General features: G+C 43.5%; 1 long non-coding RNA gene across 2 annotated transcripts in view; it reads left to right on the top strand.

Annotated features, from left to right (window-relative positions):
- The window catches only part of LOC135983725 (uncharacterized), a 31,116-nt gene that overhangs the window by 2,525 nt on the left and 9,413 nt on the right, over positions 1–19,178 (top strand). Inside the window, exon 1 of one of the 2 annotated variants that reach the window (XR_010601487.1) lies at positions 9,927–11,393. The exons of the other annotated variant lie outside the window; for it this stretch is intronic. This is a non-coding gene — a long non-coding RNA (uncharacterized LOC135983725). Of the gene's footprint in view, positions 1–9,926; positions 11,394–19,178 lie in introns of those variants that run through there. 2 annotated transcript variants of the gene reach the window in all.

Raw genomic sequence — 19,178 nt, forward strand, 5'->3', positions numbered from 1 at the left:
CGGGGGAGGGACCTGCGCACTCCGATGGATCAAAGCAAGTTCGATATAACGCGGTTTCACCTATAACGCGGTAAGATTTTTTTGGCTCCTGAGGACAGCGTTATATTAGGGTAGAGGAGTATATCAGAAGCAGGAAGCCTGCTAAACAACCAGTGGGGCCCCTGGACGATCGAGATATAAAAGGAGCACTTAAAGACAATAAAGTCATTTTGGAGAAACTAAGGCTATGTCCTCACTACGGGGGGGGGGGAGGGGGTCGATTTAAGATACACAAATTCAGCTACGCAAATAGCGTAGCTGAATTCAACGTATCGGAGCCGACTTTCCTCGCTGTGAGGACGGCGGCAAATCGACCTCCGCGGCTCCCCCGTCGACGGCACTTACTCCTACCTCCGCTGGTGGAGTACAAGCGTCGATTCAGGGATCGATTGTCGCGTCCCGACGAGATGCGATAATTCAATCCCCGAGAGATCGATTTCTACCCGCCGATTCAGGTGGGTAGTGTAGACCTGCCCTAAATGAATTCTTTGCTTCGGTCTTCACGGCTGAGGATGTTAGGGAGATTACCAAACCTGAGCTGGCTTTTGTAGGTGACAAATCTGAGGAATTGTCACAGATTGAGGTGTCACTAGAGGAGGTTTTGGAATTAATTGGTAAACTTAACAGTAATAAGTCACTGGGACCAGATGGCATTCACCCAAGTGTTCTGAAAGAACTCAAACGTGAAATTGCGGAACTACTAACTATGGTTTGTAACCTGTCCTTTAAATCCGCTTCTGTACCCAATGACTGGAAGATAGCTAATGTAACGGCAATATTTAAAAACGGCTCTAGAGGTGATCCTGGCAATTACAGACCAGTAAGTCTAACGTCAGTACCGGGCAATTTAGTTGAAAAAATCATAAAGAATAAAATTGTCAGACACATAGAAGAACATAAATTGTTGGGCAAAAGTCAACATGGTTTCTGTAAAGGGAAATCATGTCTTACTAATCTATTAGAGTTCTTTGAAGGGGTCAACAAACATGTTGACAAGGGGGATCCAGTGGACATAGTGTACTTAGATTTCCAGAAAGCCTTTGACAAGGTCCCTCACCAAAGGCTCTTACGTAAACTAAGTTGTCATGGGATAAGAGGGAAGATCCTTTCATGGATTGAGAACTGGTTAAAAGACAGGGAACAAAGGGTAAGAATAAATGGTACATTTTCAGAATGGAGAGGGGTAACTAGTGGTGTTCAACAAGGGGCAGTCCTAGGACCAATCCTATTCAATTTATTCATAAATGATCTGGAGAAAGGGGTAAAAAGTGAGGTGGCAAAATTTGCAGATGATACTAAACTGCTCAAGATAGTTAAGACCAAAGCAGACTGTGAAGAACTTCAAAAAGATCTCACAAAACTAAGTGATTGGGCAACAAAATGGCAAATGAAATTTAATGGGAATAAATGTAAAGTAATGCACATTGGGAAAAATAATCCCAACTATACATACAATATGATGGGGGCTAATTTAGCTACAACTAATCAGGAAAAAGATCTTGGAGTCATCATGGATAGTTCTCTGAAGACGTCCACGCAGTGTGCAGTGGCAGTCAAAAAAGTGAACAGGGAAATAAAAACAACCCAGGAAACTACAGACCAGTTAGTTTAACTTCTGTGCCAGGGAAGATAACGGAGCAAGTAATTAAGGAAATCATCTGCAAACACTTGGAAGGTGGTAAGGTGATAGGGAACAGCCAGCATGGATTTGTAAAGAACAAATCATGTCAAACCAATCTGATAGCTTTCTTTGATAGGATAACGAGTCTTGTGGATAAGGAAGAAGCTGTGGATGTGGTATACCTAGACTTTAGTAAGGCATTTGATACGGTTTGCATGATATTCTTATCGACAAACTAGGCAAATACTACTATAAGATGGGTGCATAACTGGCTGGATAACCGTACTCAGAGAGTTGTTATTAATGGTTCCCAATCCTGCTGGAAAGGCATAATGAGTGGTGTTCTGCAGGGGTCTGTCTGTTTTGGGACCGGCTCTGTTCAATATCTTCGTTAACGACTTAGATATTGGCATAGAAAGTACGCTTATTAAGTTTGTGGATGATACCAAACTGGGAGGGATTGCAACTGCTTTGGAGGACAGGGTCATAATTCAAAATGATCTGGACAAATTGGAGAAATGGTCTGAGTTAAACAGGATGAAGTTTAACAAAGACAAATGCAAAGTGCTCCACTTAGGAAGAAAAAAATCAGTTTCACACATACAGAATGGGAAGAGACTGTCTAGGAAGGAGTACAGCAGAAAGGGATCTAGGAGTTATAGTGGACCACAAGCTAAATATGAGTCAACAGTGTGATGCTGTTGCAAAAAAAGCAAACATGATTCTGGGATGTATTAACAGGTGCGTTGTGAGCAAGACACGAGAAGTCATTCTTCCGCTCTACTCTGCTCTGGTTAGGCCTCAGCTGGAGTATTGTGTCCAGTTCTGGGCACTGCATTTCAAGAAAGATGTGGAGAAATTGGAAAGGGTCCAGAGAAGAGCAACAAGAATGATTAAAGGTCTTGAGAACATGACCTATGAAGAATTGGGTTTGTTTAGTTTGGAAAAGAGAAGACTGAGAGGGGATATGATAGCAGTTTTCAGGTATCTAAAAGGGTGTCATAAGGAGGAGGGAGAAAACTTGTTCACCTTAGCCTCTAAGGATAGAACAAGAAGCAATGGGCTTAAACTGCAGCAAGGGAGGTCTAGGTTGGACATTAGGAAAAAGTTCCTAACTGTCACGGTGGTTAAACACTGGAATAAATTGCCTAGGGAGGTTGTGGAATCTCCATCTCTGGAGATATTGAAGAGTAGGTTAGATAAATGTCTATCAGGGATGGTCTAGACAGTATTTGGTCCTGCCATGCAGGCAGGGGACTGGACTCGATGACCTCTCGAGGTCCCTTCCAGTCCTAGAATCTATGAATCTATGTTAGGAATCATTAAAATGGGGATAGAGAATAAGACGGAGAATATATTATTGCCCTTGTAAATCCATGGTACTCCCACATCTTGAATACTGCGTACAGCTGTGGTCTCCTCATCTCAAAAAAGATATACTGGCACTAGAAAAGGTTCAGAAAAGGGCAACTAAAATTATTAAGGGTTTGGAACGAGTCCCATATGAGGAGAGATTAAAGTGGCTAGGACTTTTCAGCTTGGAAAAGAGGAGACTAAGGGGGGGATATGACAGAGGTATATAAAATCATGAGTGATGTGGAGAAAGTGAATAAGGAAAAGTTATTTACTTGTTCCCATAATATAAGAACTAGGGGGCACTAAATGAAATTAATGGGCAGCAGGTTTAAAACAAATAAAAGGAAGTTCTTCTTCACACAGCGCACAGTGAACTTGTGGAACTCCTTGCCTGAGGAGGTTGTGAAGGCTAGGACTATAACAGGGTTTAAAAGAGAACTGGATAAATTCATGGAGGTTAAGTCCATTAATGGCTATTAGCCAGGATGGGTAAGGAATGGTGTCCGTAGCCCCTGTTTGTCAGAGGATGGTGATGGATGGCAGGAGAGAGATCACTTGTTCATTATCTGTTAGGTTCACTCCCTCTTGGGCACCTGGCATTGGCCACTGTCGGTAGACAGGATACTGGGCTGGATAGACCTTTGGTCTGACCCAGTACAGCAATTCTTACGTTCTTATGGACACAGGTTTTGAACAAGACTGGCAAATGCTCGCAATCTTTCTGAAAAAAACTCAGATGATTCTGTAGAAGCATGTGGTGCAACAGTGAAAGACTCAAAGTGAAGAACTCTCTCACCATATTCAAAATATGTGCATACATGGCTGATGAATGCACCAATGCAAATAGGCATCAAGTATTAAGTCATTGTGTATGTTATCTTGATGCCCACGGTAGGCCAGTAGATACATTCTAGATGTTCAGGTTATAGAAGACACATCAGCTGCATCTGTGACATCTTAGAAAAGTTAAATGCTTGTAAATTGAACCACAAACAGATGGTTGCTTGTGCATTTGATGGAGCTACAAATTTTTCTGGAAGACATAGTGGAGTACAAGCTTTGCTCAGAGAAAAGTATAACCCTAATCTCTCCTATACACACTGCAGAGGCCATCTACTCCAGCTAGCTCTAGTACAAGCTGCAGAATCTACAAAAGACATTAAGAAACCATACATTTAATGGCTTTTTAGACTCTTTTTTTCAGCAAGAGTCCAAAAGGACTGAAAGTCTTGGAAACGAATAAAAGATGCACTGTGGTTGAAGTTCAAATTAGTCTAACCTTCCCCTGGCTGTCTCTCACCCCTGCACCCTCCTTTCTGCCCTTCCCCCGCTGCCCCTCACCCCTGCACCTGCCCAGTCCTTACCGTGCCTCCCCAACAGCCCTCATGCCTGCATCTCCCCTCTCAGCCCTTCTGTTGGCTGCCTGCCTGCTGCCCTCATCCCTTTATCTCCCCTTCTCCCAGTCCTTTCCGTGACCGATAGAATCATAGAAGATAAGGGTTGGAAGAGACCTCAGGAGGTCATCTAGTCCAGTGCTTCTCAAAGTTGGGCCGCCGCTTGTTCAGGGAAAGCCCCTGGCGGTCCGGCCGGTTTGTTTACCTGCCGCATCCGAGGTTTGGCCGATCGCAGCTTCCACTGGCTGCGGTTCACCACTCGAAGCCAATGGGGGCTGCGGGAAGGAGCGCAGGCCGAGGGGTGTGCTAGCCGCCCTTCCCACAGTCCCCATTGGCCTGGAGCGGCGAACTGCGGCCAGTGGGAGCCGCGATCGGCCGAACCTGCGGACATGGCAGGTAAACAAACTGGCCTGGATGGCCAGGGACTTTCCCTGAACAAGCGGCGGACTGGCTTTGAGAAGCACTGATCTAGTCCAACCCCCTGCTCAAAGCAGGACCAAGGGGAGGGATAGCTCAGTGGTTTGAACATTGGCCTGCTAAACCCAGGGTTGTGAGTTCAATCCGTGAGGGGGCCATTTAGGGATCTGGGGCAAAAATCTGTCTGGGGATTGGTCCTGCTTTGAGCAAGGGGTTGGACTAGATGATCTTCTGAGGTCCCTTCCAACCTTGATATTCTATGATTCTATATACTGCCCTCACCCCTTCCTTTCAATCCTCGCCCCATCTTCTCTCCTCCTGCCCCTTTCTCGCAGCCTTCACCCACTCTGTAGCCCCTACTTCCCCTTTCCCAGACTTCACCTCCTCCCCATTTCCGTTACTGCCCCTTCACTCCCAGGGTCTGCTCTCCCCTCCCAAAGTCTCACCACCCCCATCTTCCCTGGTGCCCCCACCCTACACCTCTCCCCATCACTCTGACTGGATTGCTGCAATACAATTATAAGTAATATAATAATAGGGTGACCAGATGTCCTGATTTTTGGGTCTTTTTCTTATATAGGTTCCTATTACCCCTCACCCACGTCCCGATTTTTTACATTTGCTGTCTGGTCACCCTATATAATAAGAACAATAACAAATGCCATATCAGGCTGAATTATGAGGAATACATACTCAGTGACCATTGCAGTTTGGTCTGACCCAAGAAGATGGAGGCAATTGTGCTAATGCAGAGACCCAGAATAATTAAATGTTCCACTCATAATGTTGCTTGTGGACAGTACAAATTTGCATTGGGCTGGTTGACAAAAGAATGGGTTTTGTGAATTAAAAAAATACAGAATTATCAGTGCTGAATTCATCTCAAGAATAACATGCAGTCAAAGATCTTCTTTGCTACAAACTCCTATGATTGGGGCCTGTCCTTTTGCCAGATGATCACCACTGGGACGTGTGTTCAAAACTCTGATTAAAAAACAACAGAGCTATACTCAGATTGAAAAAAATACACTGGCAACAGTTTTTGGTTGTGAACAGTTTTATGAGCAGAAATCAGCTGAGGTAGAAACACTCCATAAACCATAGGAAGCCATATTACAGAAGCTATTATGCAAAACACTGCCCACACTTTAGGAAATTATAATGAAATTGAAAGAAAACATGTAAAATACAGGCCTGGATAAGGAGTTTCTTATAGATGACAGGCTTCTAAGAGCACCTATGAAAAGAGAAAGCAAGGAGCTGCAGGAATAGGAGTTTGAAGTTAATATGGCTCAAGCACTGTCCACTTCTGAAACAAAATCTGACCCACCCAAATGCTAGATATAGAATAACCGAATCTTAACAGTTAGTTTGAAAGACTAATTCTAGCAGGAAGTCTAATAGACACTTCCAAGCATAAAAGTTTACTAGGACAATAGAGATGAAATTGCAGTTAATAGTGGGATTCTGTACAAAGGACATGGAGGCATAGCTGTATGTGGTATAGGTGTTGATCCCAGAATACTAGAGAGACAAGGTGGATGAGGTCCAATAAAAGACATTACCTCATTACCTTGTCTCTCTAATGGTGGCAGAGTATCACAAAGCATTAGGTTGGAAATTCTAAATATTATAAATGCTTGTATACAAATGCTAGAAGTCTAAATAGTAAGATGGGCGAACTTGAGTGCTTGGTATTAAATGAGGATATTGCTCTAGCAGGCATCACAGAAACTTGGTATAAAATTATATAGGAATGACCGAGTAGGTCATGCTGGTGGGGGACTGGCACTATATGAGAAAGAAAGCACAGAGTCAAATATAGTAAACATCTTAAATAACTCAAACTGTACCATAGAAGTTCTATGGATAGAAATTTCATGCTTAAACATTAAGAGTATAGCAGTAGGAATATACTTCTGACCTCCTCGCCAGGATGGTGACAATGACTGTGAAATGCTCAGGAAGATTAAAGAGGCAACAAAAACAGAAAACCCAACACTACTGGAGGATTTCAAATATCCTCTATTGACTGGGTACATGTCACCTCAGGCGGGATGCAGAGATAACATTTCTAGGCACCATTAATGACTGCTTCTTGGGTACTGAAACCCAGAAGGGGAGAGGCAATTCTTGATTTAGTCTTAAGTAATCCCCAGGATCTCATCCAAGAGGTCAATATGGTCAAACCACTCAGTAATAGCAACCATAATGTAATTAAATTTAATTTTGTGGGGAGGGAAATACCAAAGAAAGCCACCACAGTGGTATTTTAAAGGAAAGCTACAAAAAATGAGGAAGCTAGTGAAATGGAAATTAAAAGGAACAGTTACAAGAAGGAAATGTCTGCAAAGTACATGGAAACTTTTTAAAAACACTCTAATAGAGGCTCAAACTAAATGTACACCCCAAATAAAAAAAACAGCATGAGGACCTGTGTTCCCTCTAAGGTGCGTGCCTGCGAGACTGCTCAAGAAGCCATCAAGGGCCGCCACGTGATTAGTGCAGGAGCACACACGGGGTACGTCTATACTTACCCGCTGGTTCGGCAGCCAACAATCGATCTTCTTGTCTAGACGCGATAAATCGATCCCGGAAGTGCTCGCCGTCGACACCAGTAATCCCGCGGTAAGTACTTTTAAGTTCGAACTAAGATACTTCGACTTCTGCTACGGTATTGATGTAGCTGAAGTTGTGTATCTTAGTTCGAACTGGGGGCTTAGTGTGGACCAGGCCAGGGACTTAGCCACGGGGGGCAGTGGGGTGGGGGGGAGGTGATGGGGAAGCTTGGGGGGTGCAGGGCTGTGGCGGGCAGAAAGGACTGCGAGTCCTAGCCCCATGGCTGCGGTGGGGAGAGATGTCTCTCTCCGCCACCCTGGGGTAGGGGGAGTCCTCTCTCCCCGCTGCAACCCTGGGGCTGGGATAACAATTCCCTGTTGTGGATTTAAACCTCCCCTAGCAGTGTTTGCCAAGCTTTTGTTGGCGAGAGGACATGTGATTTATCTAGGGGCCTGATCCCAAAAAGTATTACTCATGAAGCTGTTACTCATGTGAGTGGCCTCATGGAAAGAAGTGGGAGAAATTCATGCCAAGTGAAAGTTGCCTGAGCCCACGTGTTTGTAAAGTGCTGTGTAAATTTACAGAGCTAGGTGTGTCTCACTGTAATGACCAAGACATTGGAACTTTGTGTGTGTGCATGAGAATCTCAAGGTGAACTTTAATTGTCCAAGCTGATCCAGTGTAAAAATATAAACAACATGAAGGTTGAATAGTTTGTAGGAGTTTTAAAGTGCTTTGTTTTCTTAATACAAGAGGATGGTAGTAAGGGGAATTTGAGTGGTTTTTTTTAATTATTTTGAGCCTTAGTGTCCTGATTTAAAAAGAAACAGTTACTTTAATTTCTAATATTGCAGTATTATATTTTACATTCAGATGAGACCTTTATATATGAAGCCTTGTCTGAACATTAAATATCTCAAGCATTTTGCATGAGAGGAAAAGATTCTTCCTATCCACAATTCCCCTTCTCTTTCCAAACTACTGCACAGTGCTCTCTGTGCTGTTGGCCTAGCTGGCTGCTGACTTTTCTCCCCAGAGGTGGCTGCATTTCAGTGGTGCATTTATATGTATAGTTTGCGAAGCATGTACTGATCCTTATGGAAGGAGGCAGTAGGAATGAACAGATAGGTATTGCAGACATCATCTGAAGACAGACTTTCCCTAAGACCCAGCTAGGTACTAGCAGTAGCACATTGTGAGCTCTTGGTGTGATAAGGGCTGCCATGAAAGTACGGAGATGATGGTGCATATCCGCACATTACCTCAATATTGTGCTGCACATAACAAAATTCATTCCACACATGGATGGAAAAAATTAGAGGGAACATTGAGGACCAAAAAACAAGCCACCTTGGCTAAATAACAGAGTAAAAGAGACAGTTAGCAACAAAAAGACATCCTTTAAAAATTGGAGGTCAAATCCCATTAAGGAACATAACAAGGAGCATAAACTCTGGCAAATCAAGTGTAAAAGTATAATTACGCAGGCCAAAAAAGAATTTGAAGAGTAACTAGCTAAAGACACAAAAACTAACAGCAATTTTTTTTAAGTACACCAGAAGCAGAAACTCTCCCAAAGAGTCAGTGGGGCCACTGGATGATCAAGGTGCTAAAGGAGCACTCAAAGAAGACAAAGCAGTTGCAAAGAAGCTAAATTAATTTTTTGCATTTGTCTTTGCTGCAGAGGATGTGAGGGAGAATCTCACACCTGAGCCATTCTTTTTTAGGTGACAAATCTGAGGAACTGTCCCAGATTGAGGTGTCTTTAGAGGAGGTTTCGGAACAAATTGATAAATTAAGCAGTAATAAGTCATCAGGACCAGATGGTATTCACCCAAGAGCTCTGAAAGAACTGAAATGTGAAATTGCAGAACTACTCACTGTGGTATGTTACCTGTTGCCTAAATCAGCCTTTGCACCTGATGACTGGAGGGTAACTAACATAACACCAATTTTTAAAAAGAGGCTCCAAAGGTGATCCTGGAATTACAGGCTGGTAAGCCTAACCTCAATACTAGGCAAACTGGAAAATCCTGCCTCACTAATCTATTAGAATTCTTTGAGGGTGTCAACAAGCATGTGGACGTGAGTGATCCTGTGGATATAGTGTACCTGATCCTTCAAAAACCATTTGACAAGGTCTCTCCCCAAAGGCTCTTAAGCAAAGTAAGAAGTCATGGGGTAAGAGGAAAGGTCCTCTCATGGATCAGTAACTGGTTAAAAGATAGGAAAGAAAGGGTAGGAATAAATGGTCAGTTTTCACAGTGAAAAGCGGTAGATAGCAGGGTTCCCCAAGGATCTGTACTGGGACCGGTGCTGGTCAACATATTCATAAATGAGTTGGAAAAAGGGGTACAGAGTAAGGTGGCAACTTTTGCAGATGATACAAAATTACTCAAAATAGTTAAAAGAACAGGAGTACTTGTGGCACCTTAGAGACTAACAAATTTATTAGAGCATAAGCTTTCGTGGAGTACAGCCCACTTCTTTGGGCTGTACTCCACAAAAGCTTATGCTCTAATAAATTTGTTAGTCTCTAAGGTGCCACAAGTACTCCTGTTCTTTTTGCGGATACAGACTAACACGGCTGCTACTCTGAAACCTATCAAAATAGTTAAGTCCAAAGCTAACAGCAAAGAGATCTCACAAAACTGGGTGACTGAGCAACTAAATGGAAGATGAAATTCAGTGTTGATAAATGCAAAGTAATGAACATTGGAAAACATAATCCCAACTATACATATAAAATGATGGGATCTAAATTAATTGTTACCACGCAAGAAAGAGATCTTGGAGTTATCATGAATAGTGCTCTGAAAACACCTGCTCAATGTATAGAGGCAGTCCAAAAAACTAACAGAATGTCAGGAATCATTAGGAAAGAGAGAGAAAATGAGGCGAAAATATCATAATGCCACTATATAAATCCATCCACACCTTGAATACTGCATGCAGTTATAGTCACCACATCTCAGAAAGTATATATTAGAATTGGAAAAAGCACAGAGAAACCAACAGAAATGATTAGGGGTATGACACAGCTTCCACATTAGGCGACATTAAAAAGACTGGGTCTGTTCAGCTTAGAAAAGAGACACCAAAGAGAGGATATGAAAGAGGTCTATTAAATTATGAATGATGTGGAGAAAGTAATAAGGAAGTGTTATTTACCCCTTCACCTAACACAAGAACCAGGGGTTACCCAATGAAATTAATAGGCATCAGGTTTAACACAAATCTAAGGAAGTGCTTCTTCACACAATACACAGCCAACCTATGGAACTCATTGCCAGGGGATGTTGTGAAGGCCAAAAGTATAACTGGATCCAAAAAAGAATTAGATAAGTTCATGGAGGATAGGCCCATCAATGGCTATTAGCCAAGATGGGCAGACACACAACCTAATCCTTTGGATATCTCTAAACTCCTAACTGCCTGATGCTGAGAATGGGCAACAGGGGATGGATCACTTGATAATTGCCCTCTTCTGTTCATTCCCTCTGAAGCATTTGGCACCAGCTACTGTCAGAAGACAGGACACTGGGCTAGACTGGACCATTGATCTGACCCAAGATGGCCACTTTTATGGTTTTATAATCCACAGAGCCAAGCTGGGTATGGGAAGTTTAAGAATAGCAGCCAAGGGGGTTTCTTCTGGCCATATTTGAATGCTACCTGTGATGAGGTGTCCTTACCCCGCACTGGGCCAACGAGGCCTGACCAATCACTGTGGGCCCAGGAGACCATGACCCCCTCTCCTCTGCTGCACATGCTCCAGGTGGAAGGGGCAGATAAAAGGAGGCGGCCCAGCTCAGTCTGGCCTGGAGGATGAGGATGAAGATGAAGGAGAAGGATATGTGCTGCAAGCTCCTGCAGAAATGCCTGCAACTCTCCAAGAGGTGGGAGCTGTGCACCTGGACTGCACTGCAGATGGCCAGTCGACCATGGAGACAGATTGGGGCACTGAGCTGCTGCCAGCTGAAGAGATGCCCGAGCTGAGCTTTGAGGTAGAAAGTGACCCAGGGAATGTATTAGAAAATGATATTTATTCTAACTAGGAATTTCCCAGCTTCATAGGGCCCTAGGTCAGAACCTAGGGTGGCCCTGGGTTCTCCTACATCCCACCCCCGCACTTGCCACAAGGTGTGGCTACCGGAGGCTACAGCCACAGGCTAATTGGTTCCTCTACCCTGCTTAGGGACTGCAGACTGATTGGTTGCTATGCTCTGCCCAGCCCAGAGGGTCAGAGCTCCAACTCCTATTACCTGCCCCAGCCAGGAGGCTTAGGGACCCTAGACTGTTTGTTGTGCTCTGTTCTGCCCAGGGGCTGCAGACTGATTGTTCACTTGGCCCTGCCAGGGGTCCTGAGCCCTCTGTATCACAATTGCCTGTTCCCACGGGAAGTCCTAATGATTGTGTGATGGGGTGTACGTAACCCACACTGTGCCAATGCGGGTGGCCCTGCTCAACACGCAGGGCACCCTGTGATACTGCCATTGAAGATAGCAACAGAGGGTCCTGTGGCACCTTTAAGACTAACAGAAGAATTGGGAGCATACGCTTTCGTGGGTAAGAACCTCACTTCTTCAGACATCTGAAGAAGTGAGGTTCTTACCCACGAAAGCTTATGCTGAAGAAGTGAGGTTCTTACCCACGAAAGCTTATGCTCCCAATACTTCTGTTAGTCTTAAAGGTGCCACAGGACCCTCCGTTGCTTTTTACAGATTCAGACTAACACGGTTACCCCTCTGATACTTGACACCATTGAAGATAGACACTCTGCACCCCATATTCACCATAGTAATATGATTATGGTATGATTATGATATAATTATGTTGCATCTTGTACAAGATGTGTCATGTAAGGTGTCAATGGACAAATTTATGATTTGCTGAATATGATTATCCTATTGGTATGCATGTATCCTTTTTGTATCTGGAGTTATTATTATTGATTATGCATCTTGTATTTCAAATATGCTTGTAACACCCACAAAGCTTCACATATAGTCTAGACAGCACGTTATGAATGTCCTGTTCAAGTTGAATGGCCTATCAACTTAGACCAGGGGCGGACAAACTTTTTGGCCTGAGGGCCGCATTGGGTTTCAGAAATTGTATGGAGGGCTGGTTAGGGGAGGCTGTGCCTCCTCAAACAGGCAGGCGTGGCCTGGCCCCCGCCCCCTATCCGACCCCCCCCGCTTCTCGCCCATGACGGCCCCCCAGGACTCCTGCCCCATCCAACCCCCCTGTTCCCTGACAGCCCCCCCCTTACCCCTGCCCCATCCACCCCCTCCTGCTCCCTGTTCCCTGACCACCCCTGGACCCCCTGCCCCGAACTGCCCCCCTGCTACCCCATACAACCTCCCCTCTCCTTCCTGCCTGCACCCCCGGGACCCCTGCCCCATCTAACCACCGCTTCTCCCTGTCCCCTGACCACCCCTGAAACCCCCACCCCTGACTGCCCCCAGCCATCCCATCAAACCCCTCCTCTCCTTCCTGACTGCCCCCCCCCCGGAACCTCTGCCCCATCCAACCACCCCTTCTCCCTGACCGTCCCCGGAACCCCTGCCCCCATTCAACCCCCCTGTTCCCCGCCCTCTGACCGCCCTGACCCCTATCCACACCCCCGGCCCCTGACCACCCCCCAAACTCCCCTGCCCTCTATCCAACCCCCCCTCCCTCGCTCCCTGCCCGCTTACCGCACTGCCTGGAGCACTGGTGCCTGGCGGCGCAGCTGTACCATGACAGGCAGCTGCGCCGCCCGGCTGGAGCCTGCCATGCATCGCTCACCACAGAGCACCGGGTCAGGCCGGGCTCTGCAGCTGCGCTACCCCAGGAGCTTGCAGCCCCGCTGCCCAGAACATTGCGCCAGTGGCACAGTGAGCTGAGGCTGCAGGGGGAGGGGGAACAGTAGGGGAGGGGCTGGGGAGAACGGTCCTGCAGGCCGGATGTGGCCTGCGGGCTGTAGTTTTCCCACCTCTGACCTAGACAATGGGCCATGGAAGAGCTTATCCTAAGCTGTGGACGCTTTGGTCTGCCTATGGATAATAGCTGCTATGACTCATCGAAGCATGCAAGGTCTTGTGACTAAATCACGTGATACTGAACTCCGCACTTTCTCCACAAATCAACACCTGAAAGTGACTCTGGAAGAACAAAGACTTTGAACTGGGGAAATGCTGATCCCAGGTGGGAAAGAATAAACCCCCTGCCTGTGTATGAAACATCCACAAACTGCTTGTACTATCTAACAGCGTGAGACAGTTTGATTCAAATCCTGTGTAGTGTATAAGACTTAGATTGTGTTTTGTTTATTTGCTAGGTAATCTACTTTGTTCTGTTTCCTATCACTTATAATCACTTAAAATTAGGGCTGTCAAGCAATTAAAAAATTAGTTATGGTTAATCTTGCAATTAAAAAAACGTAATCACAATTAATCACGCTGCTAAATAATAATAGAATACTATTTATATAAATATTTTTGAGGTTTTCTACATTTTCAAATATGTTGATTTCAGTTACAACACGGAATACAAAGTGTACAGTGCTCACTTTATATTTATTTTTATTATAAATATTTGCACTGTAAAAGAAATAGTATTTTTCAATTCACTTAATACAAGTACTGTAGTGCGAAATGCAAATGTAGAATTATGTACAAAAAATAACTGCATTCAAAAACTGCATACATTTATATTAAATGTAAAACTTTAAAGCCTACAAGTCCACTCAGTCCTACTTCTTGTTCTGCCAATCGCTCAGACAAACAAGTTTGTTTACATTTGCAGGAGATAATGCTGCCCACTTCTTGTTTACAATGTCACCTGAAAGTGAGAACAGGCATTCGCATGACACTGTTGTAGCTGGCATCGCAAGATATTTACATGCCAGATGCACTAAAGATTCATATGTCCCTTCGTGCTTCAACCACCATTCTAGAGGACGTGCATCCATGCTGATGACAGGTTCTGCTCAATAACAATCCAAAGCAGTGCAGACCAACGCATGTTCATTTTTATTATCTGTGTCAGATGCCACCAGCAGAAAGTTGATTTTCTTTTTTGGTGGTTCGGGTTCTGTAGTTTCCGCATTGGACTGTTGCTCTTTTAAGACTTTGGAAAGCATGCTCCACACCTCCTCCCTCCCAGTTTTTGGAAGGCACTTCAGATTCTTAAACCTTGGGTCAAGTGCTGTAGGTATCTTTAGAAATCTCACATTGGTACCTTCTATGCATTTTGTCAAATCTGCAGTGAAAGTGTTCTTAAAACGAACAACATGTGCTGCTGGGTCATCCTCTGAGACTGCTATAACATGAAATATATGGCAAAATGCAGGTAAAACAGAGCAGGGGACATACAATTCTCCCCCAAGGAGTTCAGTCACAAATTTAATTAATGCATTATTTTTTTAATGAGCATCATCAGCATGGAAGCATGTCCTCTGGAACAATGGCCGAAGCATGAAGAGGCATATGAATCTTTAGCGCATCTGGCACGTAAATACCTTGCTATGCCAGCTACAAAAGTGTCATGCGAACACCTGTTTTAACTTTTTGATGACATTGTAAATAAGGAGCTGGCAGCATTTTCTCCTGTAAATGTAAGCAAACTTGTTTCTCTTAGTGATAGGCTGAACAAGAAGTAGGACTGAGTGGACTTGTAGGCTCTAAAGTTTTACATTGTTTTGTGTTTGGGTGCAGTTATTAAACAAACAAAAAAAATCTACATTTGTGAGTTGCACTTTCACAATAAAGAGATTGCACTATGGTACTTGTAGGAGATGAATTAAAAATACTATTTATTTCATTTATCATTTTTACAGTGCAAATATTTTCAATAAAAATAATATAAAGTGAGCACTGTACACTTTGTATTGTGTGTTGTAATTGAAATCAATATATTTGAAAATATAGAAAAACATCGACAATATTTAATACATTTCAATTGGCATTCTATTGTTTAACAGTGTGATTAAAACTGCGATTAATCATGATTCGTTTTTTAATCTCAATTAATTTTTTTGAGTTAATCGCGTGAGTTAAGTGCGATTAATTGACAGCCCTACTTAAAATCTATCTTTCTGTAGTTAATAAATCTGTTTTATATTTTTTTACCTAAAACAGTGTGGTTTGCGTTAAGTGCTTGGGGAAAAATTGTAATAATCTTTACTGGTGAGGCTTTTGAGAGGGCAGGACCATACCGCTCCGGTGTCCTAGGCTGGAGAGCTGGACGGTATTTTGGCTGGAGCCTCTCTTTTGTTGGTTCATGCGGTGGCTGGCAAAGCATTCATGAACACAGTTGGGTATGACCCCTGCCTGCGGATGTTTGTGTAAGGGCAAGTTTTGAGGGCTTTTCAGCTTGTCACAACATCACAGTCTGAGAGGGAACCCAGATTGATAAAACAGAGGGCTTAGGGGTACCCCAGTTCCAGGTTGCATCCCAGGGGTGGGCCGTCAAAGGAAATCCAGCCGTGAAATCAGAAATACAGAGAGAGGAACAGTATGAAAAGAACTACTGAAACAATATTGGACTGTGGCTTGCCTGTGGTCCAAGGCTGTTACAGATCTTTCAAACAGGAAAAATTCTCTTAGGGCTTGTCTACACGGAAAGTTAGTGTGGAATAAACTAGGGTTAAAAGCACAATAGCTATTCTGCACTAGCTCCTTGTGTAAACACTCTTATTCCATGCTAAGAGTGCCTATGTATGGTTTAGGTTTTAAAGTGGACTAACGTAAACTGCAAAAGGCACACTTAGAGGACTGCTACTACTTTATTTTTTTTAATTCAGCTGGGTGCATAACATGTCAAATAGTAATATAACAAAAGAGACACTATAAGAATTCCAAACAGCTCCCCCAATGCACATGGAAAAGAATTAGATTTCCAACAGAAAGGTAATTGAAAATATTTTTTGCAAGCATTAATAACTGAGCAGTTCCTTTTGGGGGGTTCCTGCTGCTTGGTGACATGCCATTATTCCACCAGCAGAAAAAGGATGAGAGGGTCCATAGGAATAGCTATGTCACTCCTTCTCAGCCTCATAGGCTCCGCCCTCTTTGGAAAATAAAGGTGACAGGCCTGGTGTGGGCTTGAACAGGGCTGTGAATTAAATAGAAAATTATCAAGAAAAGGAAATGAAATAAGGAAAATTTAGAGGAAGCCTAGTAATAGAAACTGATGTACAAAGTGGCATTGTTAAAAGTAAAATTCTGGGCTGCTTTCATAAACTGTTGATGCAATAAAAACTCCATTGGTTGCAGGATAATGGGCAGGAAAGGGGGACGTTTAATGATGCTAAAATGAGTGGCTCCCCTCTCCTAATCCATTAGGACCTTTCAGCTTTATTGATTTTACACAGAGAAAAAAACTCCAGAGTTTCAAGGAACAATGGCTTCTAACAGGGACAATGAAAGATGGGGAAAGATGTTCTAAAGATAATCATTGTTTATCCTGGGATAGTACCTAGGAACCCCAATCCAGGATCAGGGTCCTTTGTGCTAGGCATTGTACAGGCATGCAACAAAGCAGGCAGCTCCTTTTCTAGAATGCTTTTAATCTAAATGACAGACAGGACACAACAGGAGCATAAACAGGGTGGGGAAGATGGACTCCATCTGAGGTAAGAAAGTGAACAGCCTTGAGCAGATGGGATATTAGGGAAAGCTCTAGTAGCAAAGGATGGGAGATGTGTGAATGCACTATGAAATGGGATGTACACAAGGAGATGATTACAACAGGGAAGGGGAAAGAAGGGAGGGAAAGGTGGAGAAGTGGGTAAGTGTTGCATGAAGGATGTGGCAGAGGAGGGAAATAAAGCCTGTGAGGTAGAGGAAGTAGTAGAAGAGGTGGTTAGTGATGTGGGAAGGTGGCAATAGAAGAGGGTTGAGTTCTGTATGGGAAAGTCATTAAAAGAGAGAATAAGTGCAACAAGGACAGGGAAGGGAATAAAGGTGTGTCCCACTGAATTATTGGTAAGAGACTTATTTTTAGTGCCTGGCCTCACTCCCTGCCTGAGTCTTGTTTACGAAAGGTCACGTGGCAGGTGTCAATATCCACTGATTGTAATGGCTACTGTTCCATCTGCAGTTTCTTCTGAAATCAAATACAAACAAAACATATCATAGACCACAAACTGATACAGCCAATTAATAACACCCACAAACAAAAACATCTGGGCTGAAGGTCAGGGTAGATGAACTGAGCCCTCTAACAGTTGAGATGATTGTTCTGCCTCTTATTGGCCATTTGTCAATAATTGCCATCTCATCTTGATGACTCTGATTAAATGGCTACTTCTGTACTCCAAACAATTCCTTGTGCGTGACCTGCTTGGTCACTGAGGTGGATTTGCCACCTGGAACCTGTTTTGCTGCTCCTGGGGCCAGTTCCTCAACTTGTGTTAATGGTCATTGCTAAGTTGACTATGGAACTATGATAATTTACAGCAGCTGAGGATGTGCCCACTAGTGTTTTCATTGTCAATGACCAGGTGGACACATGTTACTTCCACCAGCCTCATCCTGAATGCCCCCAATAAATAGAGAGCAAGTGACTCATCAGTTTTATTAAGTGATCTGTTGTGCCTCCTGTGTGATTGACTGTCGGGGTGGTTCTGACGTATGAGGTTGGAACTGCTGGTGCATTTTCATGGCTATTTTAGGTGGCAGATTTATTTTAAAAAGTGTAAATGGGATATTAAGTGAAAGAAAAGAAAATAGGTTTGTGACATAAACAGCCAAATAATTTAAAGTTACAAGTGTGATATTCTGTCCTACTTCTGCTTCTTCATTTTGCTGCAATGGCTTAAATTAAACTTTGCCCATCTGCCTTGACTTCAAGTTGCCTATTTTTTGCTAGTTTTTGTGGGATGATGCTAAGACTATGTCTGTGTTTAAAAAACATAGCCTGCAAGGAATGTTTTCAAATGTATGATCTTCAGAAGCCTGATCCAGCTCCCACTGAAGTCAACATGAATATTTTCATTGACCTGAGTGGGAGCTGGATCAGGCTTTAGCTGGGCATCAAGAACATATTTTTATAGGTGCCTTTAAGTGGCTATTCTATATGCTGCAGATTTATCATATCAAATTTGGGGAGAAGCACTGGAGGGGGAACAGCCATGATAAAAAGTGTCACAAGTCATAGGAATTATGGGGGAAATGCTGAAAGTCATAGCTGAGTTTTCCAATGACTTAACATCCCTTTGAAGAAACAAGTCTCCTTTTAAACAAAAAAAAAGTTTTCAACACACTATTTTGACTTCTTGTGTACTCCCATTCTCTCCTTGATATAGACCTAATAGTAGATACAGGAATCTTTCTCTCTTTTTTTCACCCCACAAACATAATGATGTTTTAGGGGTTGTTTTTGGTCTTTCAATTGATCCCCCTTTGCTCTCTTGGGTCTTTAATACTTGGGACTCTCAGTACAAGTTCACCAGTTGGATCTTTTGTGTCCTGCCATATGGATGCTGCTTCCCTGCTCTCTACTCCCCTCTTATGAAGTCTGATGGCAGTTCTTGTTAGTGTCTCAGTTAAATTAACACAACCATCAATTGCACAATTACTTATCTATTCACTAAAATCCCTAAATGGCACAAATCTTGGCCCCAATCCTGCAAACACATACACATGTGCTTAACTTTATGCACGTGTGTAGGTCCATTGACTGCAATGAAACATCGATGTTCTATCCACTACAGAGGATTTGATTCACCTTGCACAGTTATCCGAGGCAGAGGCCATCCCACATATAAAATGAAATCTGAATGCTTAAAAATATGCAGGAGT

This window comes from Chrysemys picta, chromosome 5 (genome assembly GCF_011386835.1).
Source record: "Chrysemys picta bellii isolate R12L10 chromosome 5, ASM1138683v2, whole genome shotgun sequence".
In the NCBI taxonomy this organism is placed as follows: domain Eukaryota; kingdom Metazoa; phylum Chordata; order Testudines; family Emydidae; genus Chrysemys; species Chrysemys picta.